Genomic DNA, 16,509 nt, shown 5'->3' with positions numbered 1-16,509 from the left:
GGGGCGGGGCTTTCCCAAGGAAGTCCCTTTTCATTTGTTTCAGGTGTACTGCCACCTTTTTCCTTGGCTCTTTCACTAAAAATGAATAATTTGTTGATCTTTGCTGTAAGTGGGTAGGCACCTGGGCTTTGCTTTTTCAACTAGAGTCAAAGAAGTTAACAGGCAGACCTTGCCTTGCTCTCTAGAATCAGAAAGGTTTAAGTAGCCCAGGGACTACTTGGAGGGAAGAGAAAGGGAGAGAGAAAAATGCTTATAAAGAAGTGGGCAAAAGAGCGGGACTCTGTCTCAAAAAAAAAAAAAAAAAAAGAGGAAGTGGTAGGAGGTGTCTGAATTTCAGTGTGACCTGTTCTGTCAGGTGATTTTTGGTGGGGCGGGGACATGAAAAAAAAAAGTTAAAATGTCCTTATAAAGACAAAATCTTTTTCTTTCCTGGCTGATGATTTGTCATTCTAGTCACTTCCTGCCTTGTGACCACACACCCGGGCTTGACAAAGCTGTTCTGCAGATCAGAAAGAAGGGGTTCCTGGTCAGATACCAGTACTACCAAGGACAGTTTTTTTCCTACAAGGTAAATTTTCTTCATGTGTTTTGCTGGTTTTAAGTGCTCATGATGCCCTTCGGCACGTTTCTGTAGATTGTGTGGGTTTTGCCTTTAGGGGACTAGAGATCTGAGCATGTCACCTGAGACCTCTGTGATTACAGCCACGGTCTAACTGCCCAGCACATCTGCGGCCACCTTGCATGGCCATCCAAGATGGAGCCCCTCGACTCTCGGGGCTAGGTTCTTCTCAACTTATCTGCAGTTATTACCTCTACCCAAAATTAAGGTTTCTTTTTTCTTTTAAAACCAAACCACGTTCCAGTGTATTTCTATTGCTCTATTTCAGGAAGGCTATTTACTGTGATTTTATCTTTAAAATGTTTTCAGGAAAGTGCGTATTGATAATTTAGATTGTACTGCTTATTGGCCTAATGGGGGTGGTTTAATTTTAGTTCCTGCGGTTCTGTTTTTCTTAAAAAACGTTGTTACAGTACTTTAGCGGATATATTAGTATCTTGAGTCATATGTTACTGAATGTGATACTGGTTATTTGAGTGATTTTTGGCGTAAGGGTTTTTGATGGGTGTGCTTTATAACCACGCGGAATTAGATAGAGGTTTTCTCTTTTCCATTTGTTCTCTAAAAATGAAAGCAATTTGTGTAATGTTTAATTGTACTATTTCTGTAGAATTGTCTGAATTATTTGTTAGGCTTATGACCATATCAATGAATATTCACTCAAGTTCTGGGAGAAAGGCTTTTATCTATAATAGAAATTTTTATACAGTTTATATGAGATATTTATTCTAGAAACTTTGCCCAAACATAGACTTCGAATCTTGTAGTATACACTTTTATTTAATTACCACTATTATATAACACTAAGAACCATTGACAAATGATAACCGTAAAAGTCATTCAGACTGGAAATGGATGCATGAATCAGGATATTTATCAAAACCTAACTTTTAATATAATATATTCTTTTTCTTTTTTTTTTTTTTTTTTTTTTTGAGACGGAGTTTCGCTCTTGTTACCCAGGCAGGAGTGCAATGGCGCGATCTCGGCTCACCGCAACCTCCGCCTCCTGGGTTCAGGCAATTCTCCTGCCTCAGCCTCCTGAGTAGCTGGGATTACAGGCACGCACCACCGTGCCCAGCTAATTTTTTTTTTGTATTAGTAGAGACGGGGTTTCACCATGTTGACCAGGATGGTCTCGATCTGTTGACCTCGTGATCCACCCGCCTCGGCCTCCCAAAGTGCTGGGATTACAGGCTTGAGCCACCGCGCCCGGCCAATATATTCATTTTAGTATATTATATTAATTAGCAACTTGTTTTCTAAAATTATCAGGACAACTTTTAGAAACACTATCAGTAAGCAAATAAAGGTGGCTTATCTGCACACATCTTGATTTTGAATCAAGATAGACGTTTGTACATCTTTACGTTTGTATATCTTTACGTCTGTCATAAGTTTCTATTTGGTTTCTATTAAGTATAATTGTTTAAAGAATGTCTGTGTAGACAAATTTAAATCATTTACCTATAAATGTGAATTTCTGGACGTTGCAAAATGTGACCACCAATATTACTTTGCACATCTCACCTGAATAGTTTCAAACAAGCAAACATGTGAAATTGAGAGAAGAGGGACTTGAACCCCAGAAAAGAACAGACTAAAAAAATGCTGTGTCTTATTTTAAGTAAAACTATTAATGAGAATAAAATAAATTAGAATGTGAAGGAATGTCAGTATTTTTCTCATATTTAAGAAGAAATAAAAAGGACTACGAGAAAGTTAATTCAAAATAAAAAGGTCCCCTGTTTAAAATTAAGTTTACATTGCTAAAGCACCAACCCCATATGTTACAAAGATATTCCTCTTCATTCTAGCTCACCCCCAGGAACATCAGGGGAAAAATCTTCTAGGTCTTGCTCTTTGATAAGCATTGCTGTGGTGGGATAGAGTTGTGCTTAGGAGGACATTTCCTTAGCAATCCCAGAGACACTTTTCTTTGTAGCATTTACATTTTTGTCTCTTTTGTAAATTATGCCTTTAAACCATTGGTAATTTGGGAAACAATTTCAGTGCTTTAACTTCATTTATAATTCTATCTCTGAACTCTTTGGGGGAAGGGAAGACCAACAAGTAAAGTCTCATTTGAATGTATCCATTTAACTTGGAGAGGACAAGAAAATTAATAATAGCACTTAATAATTAGAAGCATGTAGTGTAAGTGGCTACTCTGTATACATCACCTCGTTTAATCCTCTCAACTACCTTTAGAGTTGAGGAATGGGTTAGATGGTTGAAGGAACTGGCCTTAGGTCCCTGGGCAGTTGGGGTCAGGGGCAGTAGATAGTCAGAATTTCAGGCTCCTACTGCCTGTGTCTGTTACAGATCCTCCCTTCCAGGCTAGCATACTTTTCCCAGAGGTAGGTGATTACAGGCTTTTATTACTGAAGCTGGCTAAGGAGATTTTGGCCACAATTTTAAGAGAGAGAGAGAATGAAAGAGAGAGAGCAAGAGAAAGAGAGAAGAGAGAGAAGAAAACACTTTGTAATAAATTTACATTTTTATTTTTATAAATAAGAGATATTGCAGGTTTTATATAATAATGGGATGAAGAAATAGATTTAAAATTAATGCATAATTTTACTAAAGAATTGTTTGCCTTTGCAAACTTGCCTCAACCCACTTCCCCAACCTTATTTCTTGTCACTTCCTTCTGTTCAGCCTCCCACTACCCCATCCCCTCTTCCGCCTCTGCTAACCCACATTTTAATGCGCCAGACCACAAGCCACCAGAAAGTTCCATTCTCTTTTCGCTCCAACTGTTTCTTTAATTGTGTTCTTCTTTATTTTTAAAACTTCTGATCATTTCTCAAGGCTGACTTCAAGAAACAAACACTTTTGGAGGCCTTCCCGTCTTCTCCCTACCACCACTAAATGTTTCTTTGGTGTGCATTTGCTTAATGCTTTGATCTTAGAGTAAGTATAGCATTAATCATTTGTCTTATTTCAAGTCCTTATTTGCTGACAGACCTGAGCTCCTTTTCTGTCTTTCCTGGCACATAGTAAATGCTAATTGTATTTATTGAATGGAAAATTTGTCACAGGGTTTTTTTTTTCAGCTTCTTCCATATGCATGAAAGACTTTGATTGTAGTTATTAACTTAATATTTACTGTTTCCATTTATTTCTATGAATGAAGATGCAACAATAATATAATATTTTGCATTCTACCATGCTTCAGCTTTGCCAAAGCTCTAGTCTCATTTTAGCTTCAAAGTATCATATGGACATTGACCTCAAGAAATTTTTTAAATTGTACAATTACTACTAAACAGAGAAAATTAAAATCTCATTATTTTAATATAAATACATTCGTTGAGCCAAAACTTAGTCACCGTTGCCAAAACTATATATCCAATAATGGGCCTCTTTAATGACAAAGAACACAAGAACAGGTGTTAACTTTTACTTGCTCACTTTGGATTATTCTCAGAAAATTCTCAAGTCAACTTCTCCTTGTTACCTAAAGAGTATAGGCCCTTATGTGTATACAGGAAAGATGGCAAACACATTTTAAAATCAGGTTAGGTAAAATAAAATTAAGAAATCTGCTTATAAGATTATATATATGAAGAGTCAAACATTTATAACGTAAGATTATAAAGGCTTGGACTTTATGACTAATAGCAGGTTTTATAGCAGAGTGACATTATTTCAGTTAATCTAATTTTCTTCCTAGTGTTTTTTTATCTGCTAGTTTCCCAACTTACAGATATCAAATCAAATGATACTATTTCATTTGCATATTGAACACTACAGAAATAAAAATGAGAATTAGAACCCATCAAAATATAAAACTAATCAGTGTCCGCAAATAGTTTCAAGTGTTCCTATTTTGCCAAATGGAAATGCACTTCTTGCTGGGCGTGGTGGCTCATACCTGTAATCACAGCACTTTGGGAGGTCAAGGCAGGCAGATCACGAGGTCAAGAGATCCTGGCTAACATGGTAAAACCCCGTCTCTACTAAAAATACAAAAAATTAGCCAGGCGTGGTGGAATGTGGCTGTAGTTCAAGCTACTCAGGAGGCTGAGGCATGAAAATCACTTGAACCAGGGAGGCAGAGGTTGCAGTGAGCCAAGATCACACCACTGTACTCCAGCCTATGAGAAAGAGCGAGACTCCGCCTCAAAAAAAAAAAGTGTTGTTGTTCCACAGTGTCTTCATTTTGAGGCTCCAGGAAGTCACCTCCTGATTAGATGCTGGTCTCCTAGGGGCATCTCCCTATTGCTGCTGTGACCATGGTGTTCCCCAGATGCCATCTTCCTACACTGCTTTCCTCAGTTCCCTTCTGATCCAACTTCCTGCCTTATACTATTGACTGTTCGTGTTGTTTTGGTTTGTCAGTTTCAATGCTTACATCAGTCTGCCCAGAAATTGCATAACTGCTCCATCTTGTAAGATATTGGTGGGGGGAGTGAGAGGAGTTTCAGTTGATCGTCCTAATAATAACAGCTAATACTTGTATTGAATTGAGTGTTTTTCTAAGTGCTTTAATCCTATTAAAGCATTTAGTTGTCATACAGTTCTGTCAGGTAGTTTCTGGTGTCCTCTTCATGTTTGAAGGCAAGTTCATTCATTCATATATTTTATTTAATTTTCTACAATTGGATCAATTTTTGTCCTAACTGTTGAATTTCAAGGCAAATTCCTGGAATAAACAGTTAGCAAATCATGGTGCTTATTTGTACCTAAGTCCTCAAGTTGAACTCAAATAATCATAATGCTCCCCGCAAATGCATCTATATGATAAATGCTTTTATTAAACAAACTATTCTGTGTTATCACATCATCATCATCCGTAGCAGCATCAGTAGTCAGCCCCTCTGTACACTTGACTGAGTAGTTGGTTGTTGCCAATTACAGGCCTCTCCATGGGTCATAGAACATGATCTCCACCCTCAAAAACTTTAAAAGGTTCTTAGTCTTTAAAGTTTAGAATAATTTTAGTCAAGTGGAATTCACATTTTCTAGTCTGCTGTGACTAATAGACATGAATAGATTAAACATTCTAGTATTTATACCCAAACACACATATCTACGATTGTATAGTAATGGCCAAATATAGGTGTCCTAAAAACTAAGAATGAAAACTTGTTTTAAATGTTAGTGGAAGAAGAGAGGTAAAAGTGATCCACTTGTTGAGTTTCAGTAAGATTTGCTCAACTTTAGAGCCATGGCTGTGTCAGCCCCACTTACAAGGAGCCTGTTTCTCAAAGATGGTCAGTTGTTCTTTCTGGTGGAAGGAAAAGCTATGTTAAATTGCGGAACTAGCAAAACCACAGTTCGTGTTTGCAGCCTTGATTCTTGTTTCAGCATCGGTTACGTGGACAGAAGGAGGGGGTCTCCCTTCCTCTCTCTTTCTCTCTCTCACACACACACAGACCACAGAAACACACCCATACACACTCCTTCTTAACTGGATAAGCTAAAGTGGAAAAGAGATTATTATGTTCTCCATAGCAGAAAAGCCAACACCAAATTCAGCAGGCAGGTTAATTCTGCATGTGAATTGCAATCTCCCAGATAATTTGCTTTCCTTTTTCTGGTTGCACTTTCTAGAGGGAAGTGAATTAATGGAACAATTACCTTGTGTTTAAATAATACCTTGTATTTTGATTGCTTAGTTTGGTAGTAGTCACTAAAATTTATCCAAGCTATGTATCCAAATGTATGAAGTAAAGGGATACACAAATCTTATTTGTATAAAATTTGCATATTTTTCCTATTCAGCATTACTTAGGCAAAGTTTTAAATTAGATGTGCATCTTTATTAACCTCAGGTGCAACCTTTTTTTCCAAAAAACTTTTTATAATAATTCATGAGATTATAATAGATGTATGTGCATCCAATATAGCTTCTGTCCTGAAAATGTTTCTTTAATTTTTTTTAATTTTTAAATGGATGTATAATTATATATATTTATGGAGTACCTAGTAATGTTTTCAATACATACAACGTCTAGTGATGAGATCAGGGTAATCAACAAATCAACATATCCATCATCTCAAACATTTTTTATTTCTTATGCTGGAAACACAATATGTATTTAATACACACACACACACACACACACACACACACACATATAGTTAACTACAGTCATCCAACAGTGCTATAGAACATGAGTGCTTATTCCTACTGTCTAGCTGTAATTTTGTATCTAAACAAATCTCTCCTATCCTCCACCTTCCCCCTACCCTTCCCAGCCTCTAGCAATCTCAGGTGTAACTTTTAAAAAGTAGATCCTTTGTACCTCCTTGACATCATCGGCTCATATCACCCTCACCAGAAAGGCCAGCTTGAAAAAGAGGAGTGGGATATAAATTCCTTATGGAGAAAGCTAGGTAATAGGTGCAAAGTGGGAGTAAGGAAAAAAGAGAAGAGCATGCGTGCAGTTTTGCACTGTTGAGCACCCTTTCCGCATCTTAAAAATGCAAGCTGAACTTCCCCCACTGTTTCTCATGCTTTATACACAGTTTCAAAGTTTCCCCTTGGAAAGGTGGAATATGGTGAGCACCTGGGAGAACTTTTAAATTTTTTTCCTTCTCTTGTTGTCATTCATGTTGGGACTGTCCATCAAAATATGATGAATTCTATTTCTTTTCTGTGCCCACTGAAAATGATGGTTGTGATACTTTATTTAGTGATGATCACACAGTTTTTCTCCTCACTCCATATCCACCCTTCTGTTCATTGGACTCAATTCTTCCTCCAGTATCATATCTCCAGTATTAGTTCTTTAAAGCTGAATGTCTGTAGCTCCCATGCACAAAAGAGGCAAATGTGGCATAAAGAAAGGGGAGCAAAGGTAGAGACAAATTTGGATTTATATTCTGGCCTCTTAGTAAATGTGGAGCCTGGTCAAGTCTCTGGAGCCTCTGAAGTCCAGTTTCCTCCTCTATAAAATCCGGCAAGTGCTATCCACTTGCTAGGTGTGATCCGAGTTATTTTCCCCCTCCATTTTCCCATGTTGTTGTCTATATAGATATGGAGCATATCTACTCCACCCACCATCACCGCTGACTTACTGAGCCCCACATACTTACATTATGCCAAGCGCTTGAAAGATCATTACTCTTTTATTTTCATAAATAGCTAGGCAAAGTTGTTTTAAATTATATCTTTATTCCAGATGACCAAACTGAGGTTCAGGGAGGGTTGAGTGACTTGTCTAAAGTCACAGAACCAGTAACTGGCAGTCAAGATTCACACCTTGGCTCTCTCTCATTTTATGTTAGCAGTTTCTTAAAGGTATGAACCACGTCTGTTTAAACCGTTTTGTATCTTGTAACATGATTCACTGGTTGCTTCCTGATAATATGTCTAAATATATCTTTTTGTAATTTAGTGATTATTGAATGATTATTTATAATTCCATGTTTTCTTTTTCTTTCTTTCCTTCTTTTTTTTTTTTTTTTTTTTTTTTTTGGGAGACGTAGCTTTCACTATTGTTGCCCAGGCACAATCTCAGCTTACTGCAACCTCCGCCTACCAGGTTCAAGTGATTCTCCTGCCTCAGCCTCCCTAGTAGCTAGAATTACAGGCACATGCCACCACACCGAGATAATTTTTTTGTATTTTTTAATAGAGACAGGGTTTTACCATGTTGGCCAGGCTGGTCTTGAACTCCTGACCTCAGGTGATCTGCCCACCTTGGCCTTCCAAAATACTGGGATTACAGGCATGAGCCACTGCACCCAGCCTGTAATTCCACATTTTCTATAAGGAAGAGATCCCAACTCTTCTTTTGTTAGTTCTGCTGGTACACCAAACATATTTGAGAAATAAATATAAATGCTTGAGGATTTTATGATGGAAAGTCTTTAAAATAATACCTATGAAGATATTAGATTAGGCTATTTGGTCACTTAAAATTTTGATAAAAGAAATGTTACACATATTCCATTGTACGTTGGTATTGGTAAATATTTACCAACTAAAGTGTAACTTTCAAAAAAAAATGAAGATAAAGACAGCCCATCAAATTAATACACATTTTCTGCCTCAATTTATCTGTAACTCCTCCTTTTGTTTTTTTTCTGCAAATGAGCTTGTCATTAGAGATTCTAAAATAATAACTCCAAGGAGCCTATTGAGAATGAGATCACATTATTAAAAATAAATAGAAGCTTCCATCATCATTGCTAGTAGCAATGTCAGCTGCACATTGTCTCACTGTTTTCAGCTCAGCCTACAAGGGTGAAAATGCCTGGAGGATTGGAGAGTGGAGAAACAGGTAGAAGTGTAGTGCAGGATAACAGAATCAGTTCTGAGCATTGGTGCATCCAACAGGGAGGCGATGTTGCCCAGTGATCCTCATCACAGATGCCCAGAGATCTCTTCTCCTTTCATGGCTCATGGTGTATGTGGTTGGGTTTTTCTTAAGATTACTGTACATTTTTCCACTCTGGCCACACTTCCTCAACTGTTAGAAGGTACTTTCCACTGTCAGTATCTCAGGCAAGGCAAAGCCCGGAGCCCCTTCACCACTCAGCATGAGCTAATACCAATGCTGTTGGCTTTGGGTTGGTATCATCTACCATTCTGCAATAGCTGACTTCAAGGGCTCTGAATAAGAAATGTGGTACCCAAGCCAAAATAAGCCAGACCAAGAACATTAAACCATAGAGCATGGATGTGAGATCTAAATTTACACCCACACAAAAACACAAAATATACACACAACTAAGTGTTGCTTTTAAGTTGTGACTTCACAATATTTCCAACAATTTATAGTAGAAATTGGGGTTTGTTCTCCAAGATAATTTTGCAAAAGTTCTAGTTCTTTTATATTTTCTTTTAACTTCCTCTTTTCCTTCCCTCTTCTTTCCTTCTTTCCTTCCTCTCTTCCTCTCTTCCTCCCTTCATTCACCAGGCACTGTTGTGTATATTTTAAACACTCTGTCTCACTTAATCCTAATGCCGCCCTATGAAATGAACACCGTGGTTGCATTATAAACACCCCTTCTTTACAGATGAAGAAACTGAGGCTCAGAATATTTCAGTAACACATTCAAAGACACACAGCAAAAAATAGCTGAGTCAGAAAATTCAGCACTTCACCATACCACGTCACTCCCTAGTTCGTTCATTTTTAAAACAATAGATAACGATCCTAATTTCGTAAAGGAAGAGAGGAGCATTTGCTTTTGGAATGCCTTTATGTGGGTGTATCCCTGTATCCTAGATCCATACATCTAAGAAGTAAAGCACGTTTCACAGACCGTGCATCTCAAGGGTTTTTAAACGTAAAACTTTAGGTTTTTCAAATGCTAATTGGTTTGTGTTTTTCCCATGCATTGACTAGACCAAACTAAGACTCCAGAGGATCCACTTACTTCTCTTTTCGGACCAGTCACTGACTCACTTTGAGACTTTTGGGGAGTGACTTCACACTCCAGGGCCCCTATTTTCCCAATTCTATCATGTTCAGTTCCCTCCTGTCTTTGTAGTATTTTCTAAATGGGAGACAGTGACTAAGGAGAAAGCTTTGTGCGCACAAACAAACCAAAATGGTGTCTAGGCAGAATGATTTTGTTGTTTGCATTCACATTACCTGTGGTGAGTGGAGTATAGCCTGCATCACTGAGGTTTTGCCTCTGGAAACAAGAGCTAGTGAGGACGAGCACCACGGTGACACCACCTCCTCAACCTCTCATCCTGGAGGTCTCTCCTCCTGCATCCTTTAGCTACACCCAGCCTGCCACAGTTTCCTCTGCATGCTTTTGCTTTGCACTTTGCAGAGCTATTTTCTCTGCCTGGAACTTTCTATGTTGTCTGTTTGGAAAACTCCTTCTGGTTCCCTAAGACTTAGCTCAGTGCGCAACATGACCTTCTCTGGAAAACCTTCTCATCCCTTCCCAGGTAGAGTTAAATACAGTTGTCTCATGGTATCCACAGGGCATCGGTTCCAGGACCCCCCTCGGCACTAAAATCCATACATTCTCAAGTCCCACAGTCAGCCCTGTGGCACCCGCATGTACCAAAAATTGGCCCTTGGTCTCCCTGGGTTTTGCATTCTGTGAATACTTGCATTTTCCATACACATTTGGTTGCAGATGCTGAACCCGAGGGCAATGAGGGCTGACCTTATTGAAGAAAATTGCATATAATTGGACCCACACCATTCAAACCTGTGTTGTTCAGGGATCCACTGCACTTCCTTCTCTGTGCTCCTGCAGCTCCATGCTAGTAATATCTTTCAAATATTCATATTAGTGTAGCCTTGCATTTGCCTGACTATTTTCCTTACTGGGCTGTATGCTCCTCAGGAGCAAGGACTCTCTGCTGTTTATCTTGGTATCTCTACTACCTACGAGAAGGTAAGTGCTTTATTAAATGTGAGTGGATGACTGAGTTGTGGAGGCCACTGGCAGAAAGGACCCCTTTCTCCACCAGTGGCGCGGGGGGCACAGACAGAAAAGATCAAGCCTGGTTGTATTCTTGCTCTTCTTAATACTTCCTTTAAAGATGCTGAGAAACTGAAGAGAAGATGCATTTAGAACTTCCCTAAAGAGCCTAGGAAGAGCCCTAGTCCTAAGCAAAATCTTGCAGAAATACATGTATCCCTAATTAACATGAGGTCAGAGCTTTGACCTTTAGGGGTTTCTTTTTGAGTAACCCAAAAGATGGCAGGGAAACTCAAGGAGATAGAGTAATCCAATAGCCAGAAATGATAGGAAAGGCAGGAGGCTCCCCCAGTTTATAGCTGTGTGACCCTGGGCCAGTTATTTAAACCTCAGTTTCCTCATCAATAAAGTGGGAATCATAGTAATACCCTATAGGATTGTGTGAGAATTAAATGTGAATGCATACAAAACATTTAGCACTGAGTTAACCACTCAACATTAATGACTATTATTATTGACCAACTGGTCTTCTCATTTGTTCTTTAGCTATTTGCCTTTTCTCTGGCTCCAAATAGATAGACTTTCTATAGAAAGAACGTGGACTAATACTCTCAGATGAATGAAGAAAAGAGTGACCTTTAAGCAATCTCCTACTCCTCTGTTGAAATCTAGGTCAAATGTCACTTTCTCTAGCGGGGGCCGCCTTTGGATCTCCAGGGGAGAGCTATATTTTCCCTCTTCCTGTGGATCTATAAAATCCCCCTGTATTCTAGTGACTGTGGCTCTCTTCCCTACTCAACAGGCCAGACCCACATCTCCACGTTCTCAGCATCTCACACAGGACCTCGCACATAGTCGGTATTTCACAGATGTCTATTAAAGGAAGAAATTTACAAATGTTTGAATTTTTTTAGTGGCAGACATTTAGAATGATTGGAAGATGAATTTCATAGTCCAGATAGTGATATGCAAATGACATGCAGGTAAATGCATACTCCTAATTATGTCTAGCGTGCTCCTTGGTATACCACACGTGTCCATACCAGGTAGGTTTGCCCTTCTTTCAGTCTCTGCTCTGTCTCCACAGTTCCTTTCCCTCACACCTCAGCAGCCCTCAGCTTAGAGGCAGGCCCTACAGAGTTGGACAGAGACCCACTGCAAAGCATTACCAGCAGCCAGCAGGGTTATTACAACAGCGCCGAGAAGCCAGCCTCAGGATCTGCGATTTCAGACAGAAATGATTTTTGGCTGGCAAGGTAGGGCTAGGGAGCATGTGCAGGTGCCGCCTCACAGGCTGCCTTGGGATAGCAGCTGCCCTTTAGACCCCAAATTAACTCACCGAAGTTGTCTTTCCAGCAAAGTGGTTTCATGTGAACTTGAATCATTTATTAGCCTTGTTTTATGTGTTTGTACCTTTCAGTGGATGGGATTTTCTAAGTATATACACAAGAATATTATTGTTAAACTCCTCAAAGAAGGTGATAGGAGACTTTTCAAGTCCTGTATACCATTAGTTTATGGATTGGTTTGTTCATGTATACAGCTCATTTACTGAGGACCTCACATGTGCCAGACATTAAGCAGCGCAGTGAGCTCCTAATCTGCTGGGAGAGATGAATGGAAACAGGGACCACACTACAGCGGTGTGGAGCAAAGCTCAGAGGAGGAAGGACTCACTGACTCTCCCCAGCCTCCAGGAGAACAGGATGGCTGAAACCACAATGACTGTTGAGATCAGTCTGAGGGTGTCATTTCAGTGTTGATCTCTGAATTTGGCTGTCTTGTCTTTTGAACATTTCATGTCATGGTGAGTTGTTTTAATTGGGTTTGCTCTTTGGTTGCTAAGGAAATTTGGAGGGCCTTAAGGCAAGGTCAAGAATCAATGTACAACAACGTGTGGTGGTGCACACCTGTAGTCCTAGCTACTCGGGAGTCTGAGACAGGAAATCACTTGAGTCCAGGAGTTCTGGGCTGTAGTGTGCCATGCCAATTGGGTGTCAGCACTAAGTTTGGCATCAATACCGGAGCAGGGAACCACCAGGTTGTTTAAGGAGGGGTGGGTGCTCTGGCTCACATAGGAAATGGAGCAGGTCAAAACTCCTGTGCTGATCAGTAGTGGGATCACACCTGTGAATAGCCACTGCACTCCTGCCTGGGGAATATAGCGAGAGCTGTCTCTTTAAGGGAAACAAATAGAATAAATGTATAGATGAATGAAGGGGGAAAGAGTCATCATGACCTAGAGGATACCAGTGTACACAATATTTGTATGTGATTTGGCACGTTACTTGTAGCCTAAACCTGAACAGTGCTTTTACCATACCTAGATAAATTCCCCTTCACGTACAAGAAACATTCATGAAATTATACTCGTAAGACATTTGAAATCTTGGGACATTTTTCTTCCTATATGTGGAGAAGGTCTTAATTAAAGAGAAGAGTTCTATCTTAGGGTTTAAAACGTATTAAAGAGGAAAGAAGAGAAATAAAGGGACCTGGACTCAGGTCCCAGCCACACCTCCAATAAGCTCTGCGATGTTGGGTATATCCTTTAACTTGGGTGTCATTTCATGCCTCTGTGACAGGGGAGTGGCCAGATAGATCGTTTCTAAGATCCCTCCACCTCTACATTCTATGACTGCTATTCTTACTACATTCATTCTATAAGGAAGTTGGCATAGACCCAGAACATAGCAAAGAAAACTATGAAAGATTTGGAAAATTAGCCCTAAAAAAGCAGGTTAAAAGAACAAAAAGAAACCAAAGCATGTGATGGAATTTTTATGAATTGAACAGCTCCTGTTATTTCCTCTGAGAATAGCCCAAGAAACAGAGACCTTTAACCATATCAGAAAAGGTTTAGGTTACAAAGTGGGGATATCAGACACCAGAGAGGTGGTGGCATTTCCTTATTTGGATATTTTTAACAAAATAGTAGATGGCTCTCTTTCTGGGACAGTTTGCGCACCGTCTTACCTAGAAACTAGGAGTGAACTGGATCTTAAGCTGTGTGTGGTGACGTCCCGTAAAACAGGTCTCACATGCTGCTCTGGGAACTTCGCTGCTCTGTGCTGGACAGTCCAGCAGCTAGGGAGCTGAGCAGCGGGCATCTGCCTGGGGCCAGTGAAGAGTATGCATCTAGACAGAGCTTTACTTGCTGCTGAGGTAAGAGCAGGAATGTAGCCCCCCAGCCCCCAGGAGCCAGGCTGGGCTGGAAGCTGCCTACTCCCTCACTTGCTCCCTTTCACAGGAGGCACCTCCGGTCCACAGCTGCAGCTGCTGTTGGCGCCAGTACCCATATCTCAGCTCATTCATAATACTTTCTAATCTAGCTCTAACTTGCTTGTATACTTGTCAACTACTGCATAGAATTTTGGAACTTTTAACATGGAAGGGACTCTGCTTCTCAGTTTATGATTGAGAAAACAGTCTCACAGAGGCAAGATGGAGCCTGAAGTTAACACAGACAGGAAGCAGCCTAGGTCTGACTGACGAGCTTGGCACTTTCTTCCGTTTCCTGCCAGTTATTTCCATTTTTATTTCTTTGGAGATGTTCAAGTGTATTAATTATCTCAATATCTTAATTGCCTGGGCTGATTCAGGTATTTTTATATTTTTATTTTTGATAAGCCTCTGTGCTAATTCCTTACACTTATCTAGTCTTATTTTTCCCTCAGAGCCCTGGGTTTAACCTTCTCACTTGTTCATTTCTGATCTTCAGAACACTTTTCATTGCTTTAACCATTCCACAGTAAAATAGCTGTAATCCATGTGCTGCATTTGAAACTTGGCATTTAACTGTGGGCTTCATGAAGCCCCAGTCTTTGTGTAACTCATGCTTGCAGCCCCTCTCCAGACTGCTTGCAGCCAGGGCAGTACTTTGCATAGAGACATATATGGAGTGAAGGAATGAATGAATGGCATTTGATATGGAGGTAATAGTGCAATCATGGTTAAACAGCTAGCCCATAATAATATTCAACTTATTGAAACTATGCATTTGGGATACTCTAATAGCTGTAGAATTTCAAGATGTTAGTACCGGGAGGATCACTGTTTATAGCCCAGGAAAAGAGAGAGATGCTAAGGCACAGAAAGGGCTCCCCAAGCCCCAGCCTAGAGTATCCCCTTTTCTTGCAGGAGGCTTGTTCTTGTGTCACACCCTTAGTGGGATTGGGCAACTTGGTAGAAAACAGAGACATCAGCAATGTACTAAGGGTGAGAAGGCAAGAATGAGAACTCCTTAGCTGGTGACAGAGCCAGGCTCTGTACGACGTGCTACACAGCTTCAGAAGCCCCTCAATGAAGTGGTCAAACCAGAGGCACCCAGAGCAGTATGAGGTTGGTGAGGTTCGGAGTAATCTGGCTTGCTAGCTTCCCATGGGTGTTTATGTGGCCTGAGATAACAGTGTCAGAGGAGAGCCACTGAGTCTATGCTGTGAATAGCCTTTCCCCACCTTCCACCCTGTGGCATTTACATCAGAGCCTTCAGAGAGAAGAATTCTATACTCTGAAGTAGGTTTTGAGAGAATCCATGTATCTGCAGGAAGAAAAAAGACAATCTGGAGGAGATTCTGACTTCACAGAAGGATTCATAAGAGTTCCTTTAACTGGCCATCTGTATTTAAGGCCATTTATAATTATTTAGTTTCTTAAAAACAAAGTTATTTTAAAATTATATTTTCTGAATCATCCTTTATGTAAAAGTTAGGCCTACCTGAATCTGTAGAGATAAGATATCCCAAGAATATAGAATAAATTACATATATTCTCAAAGTATGAGCTCCTACAGTGGTCTACTTCATAAAATGAAGGGGACAGAATTAACTAAAAGCAATATTTTTCCTTAAGTAGATTAATCTTGATGGCTTTTAAAAAAATGTATGGGTATTTTATTTTGCTTCAGAGTCCTACATATTTTATTTTTCATTTCTTTAGTTGTCATAATCTAATACTAAAACTTACAATGTTAATGTTATTCTAGATGAAGTGTTGTTTTAGATTACTCACTGTTCTTGAGATGTTCGGAAGTTGTGTATATATACATATAATTTCCCCTCTGGAAATGTACTGAAATTATCGAGGCAGAACTAGGAACTTGAGTCCTGAGTGTCCAGTTTTACTTTAACTACTGAATCAAGTTGCGGGAAAAGTGGGGCACATTCAAAAGAGTCCTTTGGCAATGTGATACCAGGTCACAGATGCCTCCCTGATCCTGGCAGGTTATATAATTGGGTATCAGTACATTGAATCAAAATACTGACTAGCCCAGCACTACCATCTTTCAGAAATGATTCCAGGCCATGAGCGTCTCTCTCTAGACAGGTCACCTTTTCCCAAGCCTTTCCGCTTCTTTTGATTCTCAGTTATGAAACTCCTCAGCAAAAATTCCCTTTACATTTTTACATTTACTTTAGAGGGTGTTTTTTCTTCTGTAAATTCTGCAGCACTGTGTTCAATAGTAAACTCTCACCAATTGTTTCTATATTCACATGTCAGGGAACTTCAGTTCAGATACTTTCGTGATAACTCATTCT

The 16,509-nt window shown here is 39.7% G+C and overlaps 1 protein-coding gene across 1 annotated transcript in view; it reads left to right on the top strand.

Moving 5' to 3' along the window:
• The first annotated feature begins 461 nt into the window (after positions 1-461).
• Positions 462-16,509, top strand: part of LCP1 (lymphocyte cytosolic protein 1) — a 54,084-nt gene continuing 38,036 nt past the window's right edge. The window contains exon 1 of the mRNA XM_012465167.2: positions 462-568. The gene's annotated coding sequence lies outside the window, so the exon portion shown is untranslated. The remainder of the gene's footprint in view (positions 569-16,509) is intronic.

The sequence above is a fragment of the Aotus nancymaae genome, unplaced genomic scaffold, assembly GCF_030222135.1.
Source record: "Aotus nancymaae isolate 86718 unplaced genomic scaffold, 86718_ANA_hifiasm-v0.15.2.pri h1tg000009l, whole genome shotgun sequence".
NCBI classification, from domain to species: Eukaryota; Metazoa; Chordata; class Mammalia; order Primates; family Aotidae; genus Aotus; species Aotus nancymaae.
This window is presented reverse-complemented; position numbering and strand designations above follow the sequence as displayed.